The following is an 11156-nucleotide window of genomic DNA, read 5'->3' as shown; positions in this document are numbered from 1 at the left end:
ATCGACGACGGAGGCGCTTTTCAGCGCCGCCAATAAAGTATCCAGCACCTCTGGTTGGACAGAGGTTGCCGGTGGAACAGGTACACCCCCTCTAGCCGAGGGAGACCGCCTGCCTGACTCTGGAACCATATTGGTCCCCGGAATAGCGTCCGGCTAGGGGCCAAATTCAAGATGGCTCCCGCCGACGACGCCCATGGGAGCCTTCTCTCCCGTGTGTCCAGCCCCTGAAGTTTGACCTCTTGGCGCCACTTTGGCAACCTCTGCCCCCCTCCTTGGCCTAGGTCCTCATAGGACAAAGCCTCGGTGTCATTCACATGTTTGGGGGAAGGTGCCTTCAGGGGTGTCCCGCTCTCCATAGCGTCCGAGCCTAGCAAATCCTCCGACGAGGATTGCTCCTCACGGGACCTCGTCGGACTGCAAAAAGTATGGCCCAGATCAAGATATTGTGCCAGGATAAGTATGGATGCATAAACGTGTTCGGATTTTATATACTCACGAGTTCACCAGGGGCTGAGCCCTGGGATCCCACTCCGGGCTGCTATCGGCAGCGGTGGACTCCTCTGGAAGAAGAGTTTTTCCCTTCTTAGGCGACTCAGCCTCCAACGACGCGGAGGTTGTCCTTTTCTTTCTTCCCCCCCCCCCTCCCCCCCCCCCCCCGCTGGGGAATTGTCCTCCTCCTCCTCTTCGAAGGAATAACAGGCATTGGAATCTTCGGATATCGTGTCCGAGGTGCCACGATGACGGAGGCCGCCCCTGGTCTTCTTGGCCTCTCTCTCGGCCTTCTTCTTCGACGCCTTGTAGGGCGCCGGGACCAGCATCTTCGTTAGAAGCGGACCGGCCGGTTCTTCAGGTAGCGGGGCCGGATAGTAGATCCGCCCCACCTTGTTCGTCCAGCCCTAGGAGAGTTGTGGAAAACACATTAAGCGTTTCCCTTGGGTTATGCGAATAAAACTTATAATGGCTTACCAAACTTGCGGGGCGGGACAAGTGGTACCCGCGGTCCTCGGCTGAGTCCGGCCATGATTTGCCGGACTTAAAAAGCACCCTCCAGATATCTTTGTGTGAGGAGCCAAAGAGCTCTCGCAGGGTCTGGTGCTTGGCCGGGTCGAATTCCCATAAATTGCAAGCCCGGTGTTGACAAGGAAGGATTCGGCGAGCTAACATCACCTGGACTACATTGACAAGTTTGATATCCTTGTCTTCCATATTCTTGACGCGCGTCTGAAGTACCGATAGCTTGTCGGACGAAGACCAATCCAGGCCCTTCTTTGTCCAGGACGTAAGCCGCAGGGGGGCTCTGGATCGGAATTCAGGAGCAGCGGCCATTTCGTGCCGCGCGGTTCAGTGATGTAAAACCACTGCTGCTGCCACTCTTTGACGGAATCATTGAAAGTACCTATTGGCCATGTGATGTTGGGCATCTTGCTCACCATGGCGCATCCGCACTCGGCGTGCTCTCCGCCCACTACCTTGGGCTTCACATTAAAGATCTTCAACCATAAGTCGGAGTGTGGCGAGATGCGGAGAAAGGCCTCGCACACGACGATGAACGTCGAGATGTTGAGGAAGGAATTGGGGATAGATCATGAAAATCGATCCCATAGTAATACATGATGCCGCGAATGAATGGGTGGAGGGGAAACCCCAGCCCACAGACAAAATGAGGAAGGAAAACAACCCTCTCGCGGGGTTCCGGAGTAGGGACGATCTGTCCTGCCATCGGGAGACGGTGGCTGATTTTCTGGGCCAGGTACCCGGCCTCCCGAAGCCTTTTGATATCCTTCTCCCGGACGGTGGAGGCCATTCATTTGCCTCCTACTCCGGATCCAAACATTTTCGGAGGACCTTTGTGGTCGGAAAGGACGAACGCTTGGGCGCTGGGGCTCGAGCAGAGGGGAATGGATAAGCAGAAGGAGAAGGTGTGGGTGAAAAAGGGGAGTCCTTATCTCCTTATAAAGGCGGCAGGGATCCAACGCCTCCCCACTTGCCTGGTAAACTCGCTTATTCCCCAAGCGTCGCGCTAAAGACGCGGTTGGATTACCATACCCGTATTGATGTGTAGCGACCCGACCTCAGACGGTCAAGTCTCTGTGCTTAAGTGTCATCCCTGGATCGGTATGCTGACACACACAGTACTCGAGGATTTATAACAGAGGTAAATCACATGTATAAAGTATCATAAATACTATTACCTCAATCAATATAGCGGAAGTAACAACGGTTGTGGATTCCCATCAACACCAACGGCAAAGTTGAGTGTAGAAATCGTAACCCTAACGTATCACTTACTCGTCGTAAGATAATCGTGCAACATGAGACGTTGCACCACAAAGGGTCAGTACATTGAATGTACTGGCAAATTCACACCATAGGATAATGATGAATAAAGGCTATCACTACATGCATATTTGGCTGGTGGAAAGCTCAATGGTTATAGTTTTTGCGAAAAGCCAATTTTTCTCTACTACAAAGGAATATATTTTATTTAACTACAAAGTTGGTTGAAAAATATTGAGAAGGTTCCTCCAACTCAATCCCAAATTAACATCAATAACCCAACAAATTATTTAAGTAACGTGATGAGATCAATATGATAATCCAAGTACTAGAGACTCAAGATGTCCATAACCGGGGACACGACTAATCATGATTAGTTTGTACACTCTGCAGAGGTTTGCGCACTTTTCCCCACAAGACTCGATCGCCTCCGTTGGATTTCTCGCACTACGTGATGTTTGAGAAATAGATGACCGAGACACAGTCTTTCAGAAACATTGACTCTCTACTCCGGGCAGACCATACCAAACCTACAACCCACTACCTGCTGATCCACCTCTTCAAGAGCTTCACGTAGCTTACTCAACTATGCTAGAGCCCATAATAGCTTGTGGCTGCACACGGAAGCTTCTAGCATGAATAATCTTATGATCCCTTTGAGCCTGGGTGGCGGTCCATAGGAAAATCACACGGAACCCCGGGATTTCCAAAAATACAGGCAACACTGGGTACTCCAGGTGCCTCAATCAACCCAGATGTGTATTCAAGTTGCCACCTTAATTTAAACCATTATTTAACAATCTCACATCTGTCATGGATTTCACTCACCCAAACCACGTCTACGAGCATAGCATAGCAGTATGAGCATAACGTAAAAGTAACTCCCAAGGTTTGAATGCAGGGCAATAGGTTCTACCTCATCAACTACTTCCCAACCCACATGTTAATGTCATCCTAACCATGCAATGTTTGAGGATTGGAACTAATACATAAAAACTGGGTGATAAAGGGATATGATCAAAGTGTGAACTTTCCTGCAATGTTGATGAAGATGATTCGCACTCAAAACTCTTGATAGTTCTACTCGTCACACTCCGGTCAATCTATCGTAGGCAAGCAATAGTAACCACACATAAGCAATCACTCAAAAGATCGGAAAGAACGAGGAATAATTCGGAAAGCATCAAAACCAAGCAAATAACTCTTGCAACATAAAACAATTTCTAACAGTACCAAAATTATGTGTATTTGGCCTTATCAGAAAGTTTAGGTCAAGAGCTTCGATTTGCAAAAAAAATCAACTCAAAAGGAGCTACGAAACTGAAGTTATGATCAAACGAAGTTTGAATTCAAATCTGGTCTAATTCAAATTTTAAAATTTCAAAAACATGTTTGAGTTGGATTACTGGATAGAGGGGATCATAACGAAGAAGTGGGCGTTGGATTCGTTGGATTTGGATAAACGGGTAAAAAGTAGTGATCGTTGGAAGCAGAGGGACTAATCTGTAAGAAATTTATCACGAATAGGTCCCTGGCTGAAAACTAAAAAGAAAAAGAAAAAAATCCTATCGAGCGAACGCTCGCTAACATAACCTAAAGAACGAAACCGTTCGCTGCTAAGACCTAACCTAGCAAACGTTCTCTAAATAACCTAACTAAAAAAAGAAAACCGACTAAAAGAAAACCGAAGAAAACCTAAAGAGAAAATAAACCGGATCTAGGGTTTTGGTGGTTTTACCAGTTCGGTCGGCTCGGCGGTTTAGGCGTAGAAAACCGCCGGCGAGACGGCGAACAGCGGGCGGCGGCTCCGGCGAATTCGGTGATGGGGTTGCGCGGCGCGGGCGGCGCTGCAGACAGTGGGGCAAGGCGACAGCAGCGGGAGCAGGCGAGGCGGCGCAGGGCAGCGGTGCGGGCGGAGCAGCGGCAGGAGCAGGCGAGGCAAAGGCTCCGGCGAGATGCAGCCGCGGCACGGCGAACGAGAAGTGCGGCGGCGGCGCGAAGAGAGAGCGGGCGGCGGCGGCGCTAGCTTATATTGAGGGGGGCGAGGGGTTGCGTGGAGAAGGGGCAGGAGGAGGCCGGGCGGCGCACGGTGTCCATGGCGGCGGCGGTGCTCCCGTGCTGGCTCAGGAGACCGAGCGGAGCTCGGGGACGAGCGGGGTTGGGCTGGCTGGGCCACGGCCTGGCTGGGTGCTGGGCCGGCCCAGTCGGCGAAGATTTTTTTAACATTTGTCCAGACAAACTAAAATAAATAAAACTAAATAAACTAAAATATTATATAGGCATACAATATATCGAAATTTTTAGAAAAAGATTTCCTACAAGCTGAACATTTTCCTAGCATTAAATAAAATTCACACAAATTCAGATAATTCAAAGAGTGCTACTGGTCTAATAAAATCCAATAAAAATCATTATAAAAAATACCAAAATTAATTCAAATTTGTTTCTCTCCAATTTTCTCATGTAGGGAATCATGTTACCCCATTTTCCATATATTTTATTTTTGGAGAAAAATAATTTGAATAAAATCCAAATAACTCCAAATTGAAAATAATTTCGAAGGGGACTTTGAATTTGATCCTTTTAACCTCCCAACTCATATTCCATATAATTTGAAGAAGTCATTTTATCTTCTCTCATGAAAATCATTGAGTTGCTTGAAGTTTCTGAATTAAAAATATTTCCGAATGAAATTCAAATCTTTTCAAAACCCTTTTCATTTATTTAAATGGAAGAAGTCATGTCATCTTCTCTCGAAGGTTTTGTATTTGAAAAGAATTTGAATTCACGGAGATCAAAATGCAAAAGGTGAAAGTTTGGAAAAGTCCTTTTATTCCCTCTCATTTAACTTTCAAAAAGTTTCGAATTTCACTCAATCAATCACACAACAATCAAACAATCAATCAATCTATCTATTTATTATAACATTCCAAAATTTAGAATTTTGGGATGTTACAAACCTACCACCCTTAAAATGAATCTCGTCCTCGAGATTCGGAGAGGCTAGAAAGAAATAGGTTAGGTTTGGGGTCTCCTCAAAATCCATCAATTGTCGCAGGAGGGTGTCTGGGATGCTACCACCCTTAGAAGCATGGTTACGGTTCCATCAAAACTCATATACTTCATCCATATTGTTAACAGTGTCGGTCTTCTCAGATCCTCGGGAAAATTCTTTCTCTGGGCACTTCCGGTAGTGGCATAACCTTTTCCTCAATACTTCTGTCCTTTCATCCTGGTAAGGTTATTCTGAGATTGGGTCTTCTTAGCTGACGGGTCTGGCGCCAATACTAAACAACTATCGATATCTCATGGTGGTCAACAGTTTATGGTTTTCTCCTGTAGGAAATGGGTCTGGGCTGAACCTCACCGTATAACCTACGGTTGGCAAAAGCTGCCTTGTACAAGGGAAAATGATTATACCATTCTAAGGTTTAAACAAGGCTTAATATCGTCGTCTCTCTACTATAGGTAAGTCACTCAGATTTACCATCCCATATAGCAAGGCGAATAATAAGAGTAAGTCGGTATGGTGATCAATCCATCCCGCACCCAAATCATTACCTTGTACATGGTTTAGCAAATCTCGCATTCTAACACTCGGTCATCCTCACAAGCATTACAGAATTTCTCTTGTCGACGAACCAAGTTCGGTTAAATCCATTAATTCTGCAAGCCAAACAAACATCTATCGTTCCTTCACAACCCTCAGGTTTTGTGTAACTCCTATAAGATCGTCTGTCGATAAAATCGTAACTTCTTCCAGGGTTTTTCCTTCAGCAAGAATGTGCTTGCTTCTTGGCAGGTCCTGGGGCCTATGTGTTATGGCCCATACCATCACTTGTAAACCTTGAACTTATCCTCTAGGCAACATATCATTATTCCAACATCCAACTTCCAGCTTCCTAGCATACTTAAAATCCATCCAATTGTACGGTCCTTCTTCCTTCTATTGGTTCCAAACTAAGACGTGATTACTAAGACTCATCATGGAGTTATGATCGTTCCATAATACCAACATCATACCTCCTTTATATCCAATAGTAATTCATCTCTTCATCCTCGTGGGTTATCCCACATACCGAGATAAAAACTTATACTTATGGAGTCCATACTCCACTTCGTGGAACATCATTATCCTTTCCAGGGTCAAGTGTCCTTACTGTGGAATATTGGCCATCTCTGCATGGCACTTTTTCAACTGGGAAACGTGAAACACATCATGAACTCCTGACAGTCCTTCGGGTGACTCCAACTTGTTGGCCACTTCTCCCATACGCTCCAAAACTCGGTATGGTCCTACAAATCTCAGGGCTAACTTTCCCTTAACTCCAAATCGTTTAACTCCTCGCAGAGGGGACACACGAAGACATGCTCTATCTCCAATTTCATAGATTACCTCCTTGCGTTTTTGAGTCTGCATAACTCTTCTGCTTGGACTGAGCTACCTTCAGTCTATCTCGAATCAACTTAACATTCTCTTCTGACTCCTTGATCACATTTGGTCCAACCAACTGACGGTCTCCAACTTCATCCCACATCAATGTGTCTGGCTCCTTCTCCCATACAAAACTTCAAAAGGGGCCATCTTCAAACTGGCTTGGTAGCTGTTGTTGTATGGGAACTCCGCGTAAGGTAGATTATCATCCATACTAGATCCATAATCTAGCGCACACGCTCTCAACATGTCCTCCAGAATCTGATTGACTCTCTCGGTCTATCCATCTATCTGTGGATGAAAGGCTGTACTGAACTCTAGCCCTGTACCCAAAGTCTGGTGCAGCTGATTCCAAAACTTTGAGGTAAACTGTGTTCCTTTATCTGATATGATGGTCCTCGGAACTCTATGGTGAAATATATCTTGGCCAACTTCGCACTTGTATAGGTGGTTTTTGCTGGGATAAAGTGAGCCACTTTGGTCAAGCGAATCAACTACTACCCAGATAGAATCATATCCCGATCGGGTTCTAGGAAATCCGGTGATGAAATCCATGCCAAGCTTATCCCACTTCCATTCAGGTATCGGCATAGGCTGTAGTAATCCTGCTGGCTTTTGATGCTTTGCTTTTACTCTCTTTGGCATACATCACCTACGACTACATACTCCGCAATATCCTTCTTCATACCAGTCCACCAGAAACGCTCCTTCAAATCCAAATACATCTTGGTGTTTCCAGGGCGAATCGAGTATGGTGAGTCATGAGCCTCCTGAAGTATTTTCTTCCTTATCTTTGCATTATTGGGCACATATACACGGTCCTTGAACCTTAAGGTGTCGTGGTCATCCTTACGAAAACCTTTGGCCTCTCCTTTGCTCATCCTCTCTTTTATCTCAGCAATCTCTTTGTCATCCTTCTGAGTCTTCACGGATCTTTCCCAACAATGTAGACTGAACTTCCATTGCTACAACAAAACCTTTGGGAACAATCTCCAAGCAAAGTTCCCTGAGATCCTTGGTTAACTCCTTTGGTAATTCCCCACTTATGAGGGTATTCGTCCTTGTTTTCTTTATGGTTGTGTCCTATTTCTCCACAAAGCTTGCATGCACAGGGTTTCTTCATATCCTTTCCAGAAGGCTTCAATTTCTGGGACACAAACCAAGACTTTAGCAAAGTCAACTTAAATTCCTTCCAAGTGGTTACTCTTTACCATCCATTGATGGTTTGGTACATCCTCCACCAAGTAGCAGCACTCTTACAAAGCACTAAAGAGCATGTTGGGCCATATCCTTTCCGGCTATCGTGTTATACTCCATATGACCTTCCATGTTCTGGATCCATCGGTCTGTCTCCAATTGACTCATCGGTCCAGATAATACAAGCTCATCTTCATTCATCCTCTATTGGGTCCATGGGTTTAGGGTGAGATAAGAGATATAGAGAGGGATACAGACAATGCAAACAACAGTTTTGAAAAGACAGAATTTATTGTGGCTGTCGAAAAACATCAAACAAATGACAGCTCACAATCGTCGCATCTAACGTAGGTATATAACAGGGGTTTGGTCTTCTAAAGGTCAATAAATCTTCAAGGTCGTCTAACTCTTCAAGTCTTGTTCATGACTTCGATGGCTTCTTCAGATCGTGCTTATCCTTCTCAAGTCCTTTTGCCAGATCATCTCTGTTAACGCGAAGTCTCTCGTGACGTCCTTTAAGAGTTGCGTTCCAAACTTCTGGATTTCAATCTCCTTGGCATGAACCATGGTCCTGCTGTCCTTCAGTTCCTGACAAATCTCCGGTATCTCGAGGTTGTAGCTCCTCCAGCTTGGCTACCTTCAGCTTTTGGTTCCTGAGTTCTTCACGAAATGCTTCCTTGTCTAATATGACTTCCTACAAGTCCATCTTAAACTTCTTGATGTACTACTCCAGATCCTAGTGATACATCGGCTAAGGTTAAAACTTCATCTTTTGCTGACAGATGCTCCATCAGCCTTCTACCATCCAATCCTTCCGAAGAGATGCATGCTTATCTCAGCTCGGTGACAATAGTATCAGCGGCGATGACATCACGAATAACCGTGTTTCTGCCCTTGTCATTGACAAGAGCCATCTTCCATAGTTGATATCTCCAGCCTTAGGGTTTTCTTGACAGAACTTCGAGTTTTTAACTCTCCATGCTCCGGTCTTTCTCCAATACACCTTGATCTCGGGTATTAACAACTTCCATAGTCTGCCAAGTTCCATAAGGGTAGCCTTACTAGGTCATACTAAATCTGGAAATTCTTCATAGCCTCCAAATTCTCCTATTCTTCGGAGTCTTCAACCATTGCAGTTTCCATTATTCCATTGCACGGTAAAATCCTCTTCATTCTGAAGGGGTCTTAGTTGTCCGATATCTTGTACTTCTTAAAGTGGTCTCATTAGCCGAATCTTTGTGTGGTCAAAAAGGGAAAGGGGTATAGTCTCACTAAAAGGAAATATTTGAATAAGCTCAAAAGAGAAGAGAGGTAAAAGATCCTTTTGAAAAGAAAGTTGTAGATAAAATATTTCCTATGGGCTTGCCAGTTTCTAGGGGTCACGTCCTACAGTCAACATGTGCTCTGATACCATCTTGTAGCGACCCGACCTCAGACGGTCAAGTCTCTATGCTTAAGTGACATCCCTGGATCGATATGCTGACACACAGTACTCAAGGATTTATAACAGAGGTAAATCACATGTATAAAGTATCGTAAATACTATTACCTCAATCCATATAGCGGAAGTAACAAAGGTTGTGTATTTCCATCAACACCAACGACAAAGTTGAGTGTAGAAATCGTAACACTAACGTATCACTTACTCGTCGTAAGATAATCCTGCAACATGAGACGTTGCAGCCACAAAGGGTCAGTACATTGAATGTACTGGCAAATTCACACCATAGGATAATGATGAATAAAGGCTATCACTACATGCATATTTGGCTGGTGGAAAGCTCTATGGTTATAGTTTTTGCGAAAAGCTAATTTTTCCCTACTACAAAGGAATATATTTTATTTAACTACAAAGTTGGTTGAAAAATATTGAGAAGGTTCCTCCAACTCAATCCCAAATTAACATCAATAACCCAACAAATTATTTAAGTAACGTGATGAGATCAATATGATAATCCAAGTACCAGAGACTCAAGATGTCCATAACCGGGGACACGACTAATCATGATTAGTTTGTACACTCTGCAGAGGTTTGCGCACTTTTCCCCACAAGACTCGATCAACTCCGTTGGATTTCTCGCACTACGTGATGTTTGAGAAACGGATGACCGAGACACAGTCTTTCAGAAACATTAACTCTCTACTCCGGGTAGACCATACCAAACCTACAACCCACTACCTGCTGATCCACCTCTTTAAGAGCTTCACGTAACTTACTCAACTACGCTAGAGCCCATAATAGCTTGTGGCTACACACGGAAGTTTCTAGCATGATTAATCTTATGATCCCTTTGAGCCTGGGTGGCGGTCCATAGGAAAATCACACGAAACCCCGGGATTTCCAAAAATACATGCAACACTGGGTACTCCAGGTGCCTCAATCCACCCAGATGTGTATTCAAGTTGCCACCTTAATTTAAACCATTATTTAACAATCTCACATCTGTCATGGATTTCACTCACCCAAACCACGTCTACGAGCATAGCATAGCAGTATGAGCATAACGTAAAAGTAACTCCCAAGGTTTGAATGCAGGGCAATAGGTTCTACCTCATCAACTACTTCCCAACCCACATGTTAATGTCATCCTAACCATGCAATGCTTGAGGATTGTAACTAATGCATAAAAACTGGGTGATAAAGAGATATGATCAAAGTGTGAACTTTCCTGCAATGTTGATGAAGATGATTCGCACTCAAAACTCTTGATAGTTCTACTCGTCACACTCTGGTCAATCTATCGTAGGCAAGCAATAGTAACCACACATAAGCAATCACTCAAAAGGTCAGAAAGAACGAGGAACAATTCGGAAAGCATCAAAACCAAGCAAATAACTCTTGCAACATAAAACAATTTCTAACGGTACCAAAATTATGTGTATTTGGCCTTATTAGAAAGTTTAGGTCAAGAGAGAATCAACTCAAACGGAGCTACGAAACTCAAGTTATGATCAAATGAAGTTTGAATTAAAATCTGGTCTAATTCAAATTTTAAACTTTCAAAAACATGTTTGAGTTGGATTACTGGATAGAGGGGATCGTAACGAAGAAGTGGGCGTTGGTTTCGTTGGATTTGGATAAACGGGTAAAAAGTAGTGATCATTTGAAGTAGAGGGACTAATTTGTAAGAAAATTTATCACGAATAGGTCCCTGGCCGAAAACTAAAAAGAAAAAGAAAAAAATCCTATCGAGCGAACGAATGCTCGCTAACATAACCTAATGAACGAAACCGTTCGCTGCTAAGA

This window comes from Triticum urartu, chromosome 3A (assembly GCF_056163025.1).
Source record: "Triticum urartu cultivar PI428250 chromosome 3A, HENAU_Tu73, whole genome shotgun sequence".
Lineage (NCBI taxonomy): Eukaryota > Viridiplantae > Streptophyta > Magnoliopsida > Poales > Poaceae > Triticum > Triticum urartu.
This window is presented reverse-complemented; position numbering follows the sequence as displayed.